This window comes from Marmota marmota, unplaced genomic scaffold (genome assembly GCF_001458135.2).
Source record: "Marmota marmota marmota unplaced genomic scaffold, marMar, whole genome shotgun sequence".
In the NCBI taxonomy this organism is placed as follows: Eukaryota; Metazoa; Chordata; class Mammalia; order Rodentia; family Sciuridae; genus Marmota; species Marmota marmota.
This window is the reverse complement of record NW_025999949.1, coordinates 20933352-20941772: the sequence shown is the minus strand read 5'-3', so window position 1 is coordinate 20941772 and position 8421 is coordinate 20933352. Positions and strand designations below refer to the sequence as shown.

Genomic DNA, 8421 nt, shown 5'->3' with positions numbered 1-8421 from the left:
ACACAGGTGGACATAGGTCTAGGAAAGTTTTATTGCAAAGAGTAGAGGAATTCTCTGTGGGCATTTTCCCCTGCCCCCACGGGATTCCCAGCAGTGAGGCATCAGGCCAGTAGAGGGCGCCAAAGCACAAGGACAGGCGAAGGCCGCCTGTTCTCTGCAGTTTTCATTGTGTCCGTGGGAAACACTTGGGCTGGGAAGGAAGCCAGCTGATTCAGGCCTGATCCTTTGCCTCAGTCACTAATTTCCTTCTTTGGGATACTTAACTTGATGGGTGAATCATCTGGGGGAGGGAGAGTGGCAGACAATGAGGGAGATTTGAATCCTGATGCCCTTAGTTTCCTGATCTGTAAGTAGGTGACTGGGATGATAGTGCCCCTTACATACATTCACACCGTTTTGAGCTCTTTGTGTGTCTAAACCCTGTGATGGGCACGGAGATCTCCGAAGCAGTCCCTGGGGTGATCCTGGTTTGATGGATGAGGGAACTGAGACAGGCATATGTGATATTGGGATCATATTAGGATTGTGGATGGGATGAAGGACAAAGAGTATGTTTGGGGAAATAGATAATGGTAAGTAGGTGCTGTCACTGCATGTATCAAGTGTAGTTGAGGTAAGTAGGGACCATTACTGCATAATCTGATTTTATAGTTTGTTGCATTACATGGGGAAGACATGTCACAGAGACACAGGACATATTTAAAGAGGACACCGCACACCCCAGCACTGTATTAAGCAAAGGGTGAACTTTTTTCTTCATTTTAAATCTCTCTTTTCTGCTTTATCTGTTTCTATTTAAATGAAGAGTCTGGAACCTCACAGAATGGGAGGTCACAGGGGATGGGTAGGAGAGGGTGTCTGCGGCTCCTCATTCTCCTTCTCTAGGTCCTTTGTTCCTGCTAGATACCTTGGTAGCTAGGGATTCAAGTATTAAAATAATTTTGTCCAGTCTCAAGAAAATTACAGTTTCAGGGGGGAAGAGAAACATATTGGATAAAATAATGGGGCCTTATGACTGACAAACTCCTTTGTAGGATGCCGCTGTGACTACAGGGCAGAGAAACACCAGGAGCCACGGTGGAGGTCAGAGTGGAGTGGGGAGCAGCCAGAGAGGACTTCCTGAGGGAGGCGGCCAAGGCTCAAAGAAGGAGTGGGAGTGAATGAATTTCAGCCAGATATTCTTGAAAGCAGGAAGATAAATACAGTCTGAGGTTCTGCCTGGAGTCCATCAAACCCTTCACTTGTACTTAAAATATGACAACGATATTAAAGAAGTTAAATTCCCCTTTCGCCTCTCTGTCTTAAAACTTTATTGTTATTATTTTTGTTGTTATTTTCAGACTGTCATATTTCAGGTTGTCATATTACTTTTTATAAATTTCAGGTTGTCATATTACTTTTTATAAATTTCTACACAATTGAAAAGTTCACTATATCATGCATTTAAAATTTTTTGTATTTTGACATGTTAAATGTGGTTTAGTAAATAAGTCACAGCTCTGAATCAACCTGTCCTGGGGAAGGGGCTTCACTGTACACCCGATAAACTCACTGAACTTGGGCACATTTCATAACTTCTCTATGTGTCAGTTCCTCATTCATAAAACAAAGAAGATAACAGTAATCACCTTAGAGAGTTGTAAAAAACAAATAACTTGAGCTGGGTGTGTTGGCGCATGCCTGTAATCCCAGCAGCTTGGGAGGCTGAGGCAGGAGGATCATGAGTTTAAAGCTAGATTCAGCAACATCGAGGCGCTAAGCAATTCAGTGAGGCCCTGTCGTTAAATAAAACACAAAATAGGGCTGGGGATGTGGCTCAGTGGTCAAGTGCCCCTGAGTTCAATCCCTAGTACCAAAACAACAACAAAACAAATAAAACCAAAACCCCAAACAAATAAAAACAAAAAAACTCGAAGTATGGCTCTTGACAGGTGATGATTTTGCTTTGTGGAGGATTTAGCAATGTTGAGAGATGTTTTTGGTTGTCACACCTGGGAGGAACTTTCTATGGCTACTGAGTGGCGATGCTGGCCAGGGATGCCACTCAACTTCCTACGATGCCCAGGACAGGATCCCACGACAAAGAATTAGCTGGTCCAAAAGAATAATAGTGTCCAGGTTGAGAAATCCCATTGCACACTGAGAGAACAGAATCCGACACGTAGGAGCACCTACTAGTGAAATTGTTAATTCCTAAACGTTTGAAGGCTATAACTTGACATTTAAGAACAGGTGTGACTGTAGTCAATTTCTCTATATTTCTCTCCTGTTTCTTTCTTCCACAAATCACAACTGTAGCCAGACAAGTTCACTTAGCATCTGTTGTGCCAACCCTGAACTGGGTCCCAGTCCCTCCACCATGACTGGCTCTCTTTAGCTGCAGCTACCTCCTTTCAGACCCATCTTCTCTGTGAAAGCCCCATAGTGATGACTTATTCTGGTGTGTTCAGCAGCTTTCTGTTGCTGTGACAAAATGCCTGAGGTAATCAATTTATAAGGAAGAAAGATTTATTTCAGCTCTTGGTTTCAGAGGTCTCCATCCATGGTCACCTGACCCTTTTGCTTTGGCTTTATAGTGAGGCAGCACATCCTGGTGGAAATGTGTGGTGGAGGATACCTGTTCACCTCTCAGCAATTGGGGATCAAAGAGAGAGAGGAAGGGCTCAGGTCCCAACATCCCTTTCAAGGTCATGTTCCCAATGACCCAACTTCCTTCCAGTAAGCCTTACCTCCTAAACCTCCTGCCACCTCTCAGTAGCACACAGAATGGCAACCATGTCGTTAAAATTAGGGCCTTTGGGGATCATTTAGGATCCAAATCATAACATCTGGGAACCCATGTTGTTAGGGACAGACAGATGCGAATGGTGGGAACATGCAGCTCCATAACTTTATGCCACCCCAATGACAGGGCTGTTTCTTCTGCATGTGGGTTTTGTTCCTCTTTGAACAGTCTGGGCAAGCCCAGAAGGAGTTGGTCTGGGCCAGGCCCTGGGTGAAGCCCTGAGCGCACATTGAACTAGGAACAGTCCTGTCTGCACACTGCGGCTGACGTGTGCTATGGGGCAGGGGCTTATTAAGTACCCAGCAGAGCCCGTGGTGTATGATGGAGTGAATCTTGGCGTCTGGCACGCCGGGAAGGACTGAATCTACACTCTGATCTTATGAGCTGTGTGACTGAGTTCAGGTGATGGATGATAAGATTCTCACCTCTAGGTTGGATGTGATAAGGAAAAGGGCAGGAGATTGAATACTTAGTCATTGTTTTAAAATGTGGGTTCTCTTCTGCCCCTGTATTAGTTTGTCCAACTACATTCTGGTCCCTCGTACATGGCCCACCACCTACACATCAGCCCCTCTCGGGGGTCCCGCTTGGTTCTAGTAAACATTCACTTCCCCGCTGCTCAGAAATTCTGTTTAGGTTGCATGTCCGTGGTGTGGAGCCAGTGCTCTGGTCTTAAGTGGAATTCCAGGAACAGGAAAGCCCCCGTGGGTCTGCACTTGGCGGAGTCTGTGTGTTCCCCGTCCTCTGTCTTCTATATATCCAGAGTACATTCTCATTCTGCCAAGGAGATTCCTTCTGGGCTGTTTCCACACAGTTGGGGGTAGAAAGAGTATCTCCAGTTCCTAAAGCACGGCACAGATGACACGTGTTTTGACTTACAGCATGTATTGTCTGCCTTGCTGAGTCAAAAAACACGTACATGTTTTGGGTTAAGCTGTTCACTAGGCGTTGCATTTGCAAGACATGAAGCTCTGTAAGAGAGGATCAAAAGGCACACTATGGCAACAAACCAGAGGTGACAGTGGTTTTCATTTCTGATTGTGGCATGGATGGGTATCAGGTGGCTCCTGCAAACCACATGCTCTTTCTGGGCTTCCAGAGGCTGGAATTAGATGAGCCTGTATCAGCTGGGTGGCTTTGGCTGTTACTTAACCTGTCTGAGCTTCAGTTCCCTCCTCTGTAAAACAGCCACAAAATAAAGAACAACAGAATTGTGGGGTAAATAGAGACAAAGTTTGGAGCCCTCAGCGCAGCACAGCCCTGGTGACCACTTGCTCCCCTCAGTCCACTCTGGGAGTTGCCTGCACACTGACAGCTTCCTTTGTGTTTTTTCCCGAGCATTGTCCCTGGTTTTCCAGAGTGCTCACTGTGTGTTGGGGGGGCAGGCTGGGAGTGCCAAGGGCCTAAAGCCTACGAGCAGCCTTAGTCACTGTGGTGCAGGAGTCTGGGCAGCCTCTCATCCTCAGGGGGACTGTCCTGGCATATGCCCCACATGGTCTCTCAGAGGCTCCCAGTGGGCTTGACCCCCACTGCCCACAGTGGTGACCTGCTCCTCCGCGTGCTCCAGCACTGATGCCTCTCCTTCCTGTCTGATCCTCCCGTACCCTCTCAGTGCTCCCTGGGGCCACATCCCAGGTCAACTGTACATCCAAATCCTTGTCTCAGGTTCTGCTCTGGGGGAACCTTAGGCCAGGGGTGCCTATGACTCACACCTGCTCTTGGTATTGTCACATTGAAAGACCTTGAAAATGACAACATGCTCTCCACACGTAAGCACTAAATCCATTTCTATAGTCCTTCTCCTCTGATGTTATTGTTCAGTCAGTGGCTGAACAGAGAAAAGGCTACATGCACTGTCCCCCACTGGTTATGGCAGGAGATGTAACTGTAGCGTGGCTCTCCCCTTGGGGCCTCCCCTGCACCCCCATGGGCAATGAGGTGGAGAGGTTCTATCCGAAGTCCAAGCATGGTTGGAATACATAATTATTTGACTTTATTGATAAAAATATTCCTAGTATTGCATATTATAAATTTTTGTTTTTATGTCAGGGCAAAGCCGATAACAAGCTGTTCTGAGAGTCCAGGAAAGATGAGGGTGGAGTGAGCATTGTTCACGGGGAAGATGGCTGATTACAGGTGGCCAGACCTCCTACTCCCATGGTGAGGTGGGGCCTCATTCCCCTTCCCTTGGATTTGTGCTGGTCTTGCTGCCTCAGGTCCAACAGAATGTGTGGAGGGTGACCTGTGACTTCAGGGGCTTGGTGGAAGGCGCCATGCTGCTTTGTGTTGGAACGCCCATGCTTGGGCACTGCCTTGGGCGACCCTGTCTCAGAACCTAGCTTCCATGTGAGAGAACCCCAGTCCACATGGAGAGGCGTGTCTGATGGAGAGTCCTGGCCTGGTTCTCAGCCTGCAGCCAGCGTCAGCTTCCGGCCGTGTGAGGAAGGCACTGAATGTCATCAGTCCTGTTTAGCCATCAGACCACTGCGGTCCCTGTCAAAACCTGAATGCACCATAGGAGAGATCCCCAGCCAGAACCCCCAGCTAAACTCTCCTGAATTGTGGACTTGCATAACTGTGACCATCGTAAAATAATTGCTGTGAGTCTCCAGGTTTTGAGATAATTTTTTTTTTGTTTTGGTAGATAACCAGAAGAGGGAGGAAGTGATGTACAAAGGCAGAATCATGTCATAGGAATATATAAATTATGTGAAGTACACATCCTTGGCTGTGTGTTGTGTGTGTGTGTGTGTTTGTTTGTGAGAGAGAGAGAGAGAGAGAGAGAGAGAGAGAGAGAGAGAGAGACAGCCCTTGAGCAACTTTCCAACCCACAAACTATTCCATCTCATTCTGTTGATGAGCGCTTTCTGTCCAGAGTGACAGTGAATGTGATGTGAATCTTCTTTTTGGCAAGTTGGTCTCAGTTATTGCCACCTCTCACACTGCCTCCCTGGACATGCATGTGGCATTCACAAGGGTATATTTTCACATGTAGTGTCCCCTGAAAACAAGCTGGCTCTTCCACCTGGTGCTCGATCAGTGAAATATTCATCTGCTCTTCAATGACAAGAGACGTGGCTGTGTGGTTTTCGTGGGGGACGGTCTGGTTATCTCTAGCTTGATGTCCTCCAGAGGGAATTCTGACATGAAGTTTCAGCCTTGGGGACTGAGTGCAGAATGTGGCCCTGAAATCAGGTGGGGCTCGACTCTTGTATTTCTTTGTACCTACCACAGTTCTTAAGTAGTGTTTCACAGCACAGATTTGTGATAAATGTTGGTTGGTGAATTTGGCTGGGTTCTAAGAAGAGTCCCTTCACATGGCCTTAGTGACTGTGTTGGCTCTTTGCCAACAACCCCACCGCTGTTACTTGCAATAGGGAATTTGAAGGTTTTTCGCTCTAATAACTTTCACTTGGACTGGGATTTTTCAATACGAGATAAAACTTTTACCATTGCCAGGAATATCTGCCAAAGGCGGGATGATAACATAAAGGAGAAGAATCGTGAAGAAACCAATGAAAAAATTTACTGGAATCTTTTAAGAGTGTAGGATGCAGATGTCACCTTGGCTCTCATGGAATTAGCAGTTGAATTAGAGAAGCAGACAGTGACTCAGTGTTTACAAATGTGGTGAATCCTAAACAAAGTGACACTACGGAGCACAGAGCAAGAGATTTCACTTTATCTTGGAGGTAAAGTGAATTGGCTCTAAAGCAATGACTCTGAAGAAAGAGAAGGTGCTGGTCAGGTGAGATATAATAGAGAAATTTATTTTAGGCAGGGATCAGAACTTGCACAGTCTACAACAAGAGTTGACAAACTTTTTCTACAAGACCAGATAGTATTTTAGGCTTAATGGGCCATTTGGTCTATGCCATAACTACTCTGCTATTGTAGTATTGCAATGGCCATAGGTGATATGTATATGAATGGGCATTGCTGTGTTCCAATAAAACTTTATTTATGAAGACCAGTTGTGGGCCAAATTTGGCCCAAGGGCTATGGTTAATTAACCCCTGCTGTGACCCTATGGTGCAGGTGATACCACTTCCATTTTATAGATGAGACAATGGAGGTCTAATAGCACAACACGGCAAGTAGCAGACCTGAAATTCAAGTCACGTTCACCATAATTCCAAAACCTGTGTTCATCCATCATACTACGTACCTCCTCCTCCATTAGAAGAGTGGAGCCGTGTAACTGTTGATCCCCAGATTGCCTGCTCCCTTGTGCTTGTCTGCTGATAACGATGGTTTGATAGGAATGCCTGAATGGGGGCATGTGTCAAGTTCTCTTCAGGTTCAATGGATTTTCATGTGCAATTATCTTGCAAAGTGTATCATTTTTATTTATTGGTAAATGACTAGTTTTAGCTCTTTTGTGGTTTCGCTGCTCCATCAAGAAATCATACGATCCAGCCATTATCCCAAGACTTTAGAGAACCAATGTTCCCTGTAGCACCGCTCTTCATCTGTTGTTAATACTAGTGGGAAAAGACTGGGGGAAGTCTTGCTGCCCGTAGGCATCTTGTTCCTTTGGTGGCTATACGAAAAGGATCAGAATGTGCAGTGCTGGCATCATTGGAGTCCTTTGCTCTACATCTAAGTTTGATGGCATTCTCCAAGGAGCTGTAGGCATATTATTTCATATGGCCAAGATTGCTTGGTTTAGAGTATTTTAAAATTCATTTTTATTCATGTTTAGACTGTTCTTCTGAGGAGTACCTGGCCCTTTGGAGAGTAAGTTATAAATGTTTCAACATGCATCTCTGGAGTGGAGAAAATGAAGAGTGTTCAGATGGGAGTTGTTGATGCTGTGCCAGGCTTCCTACTGCAGATCTGGAGTGGACCAAGTCACCCCCATCATTACTTCAGCCCCAAATTCTGGGGTCAGGATGATGGTGCAACCTCTGAGCAGCTACCAACTTTGTGCAGTTTTGGGGTGATCTAGGCCCCTTCTTATTTGTCTCTCTGGGTTCGTAAGTTGAACAAATATTTATCAAGTCCACGTGTGTTGGGCATTAAGCAAGTTGTGAAGCAAGGAGAGACAGCTCCTTGTCCTTATGGATCTTGCTGTACAGTGGGGGAGACAATGCTGTATAATGACTTTGAGCCATGAATATTCATAAACTGATATGAGATCTCTAAAATAAAGGAATATGGTGCTGGAGAGGAGCCTGTCTCATACTGGGTGGTCAGGGAAAGTACTATTAAGAGATGCTGCGGCTTGGTTCTAATGGAAGAATAAAAGGTAAAAGCTAAGCGAAGGTGGGAAACTAGAATATTCCAGAAAGAGGAAGAGCAAAGATTGCATGCAACAAACTGAAAGAAAATCAGTGGGATCAAAGCATACCTCCTTTCTCAGTTATCCTTCTCCGAGCAATCCTTGGAAATTCTGCCCCCTTGCTCCTGCTGTTGGTGATGATTCTGGAAAACCAGGCGAGGATTTGCTGACCCAGTTCATCCCACTCATTTCGCATTCCTGCTCCCAGACTGGAGGCCTGTATGGATGAGAAGGGTTTGTGAAACACTCTTCTACCTGGTAGGAGTCTGGGACATGGAGCCTCAGGTGGTGAGGAGTTTTGTAGGAGATTGAGGTGGACATGTGGATTGGCTACAGGTGATGTCCCCAGGTC

The 8421-nt window shown here is 45.9% G+C and overlaps 1 long non-coding RNA gene across 1 annotated transcript; it reads left to right on the top strand.

Annotated features, from left to right (window-relative positions):
* Positions 1-219: 219 nt before the first annotated feature.
* LOC125616493 lies at positions 220-1284 on the top strand. The gene is made up of 2 exons (XR_007347123.1): positions 220-346; positions 1035-1284. It is a non-coding gene; the product is annotated as an uncharacterized LOC125616493 (long non-coding RNA).
* Positions 1285-8421: the final 7137 nt, after the last annotated feature.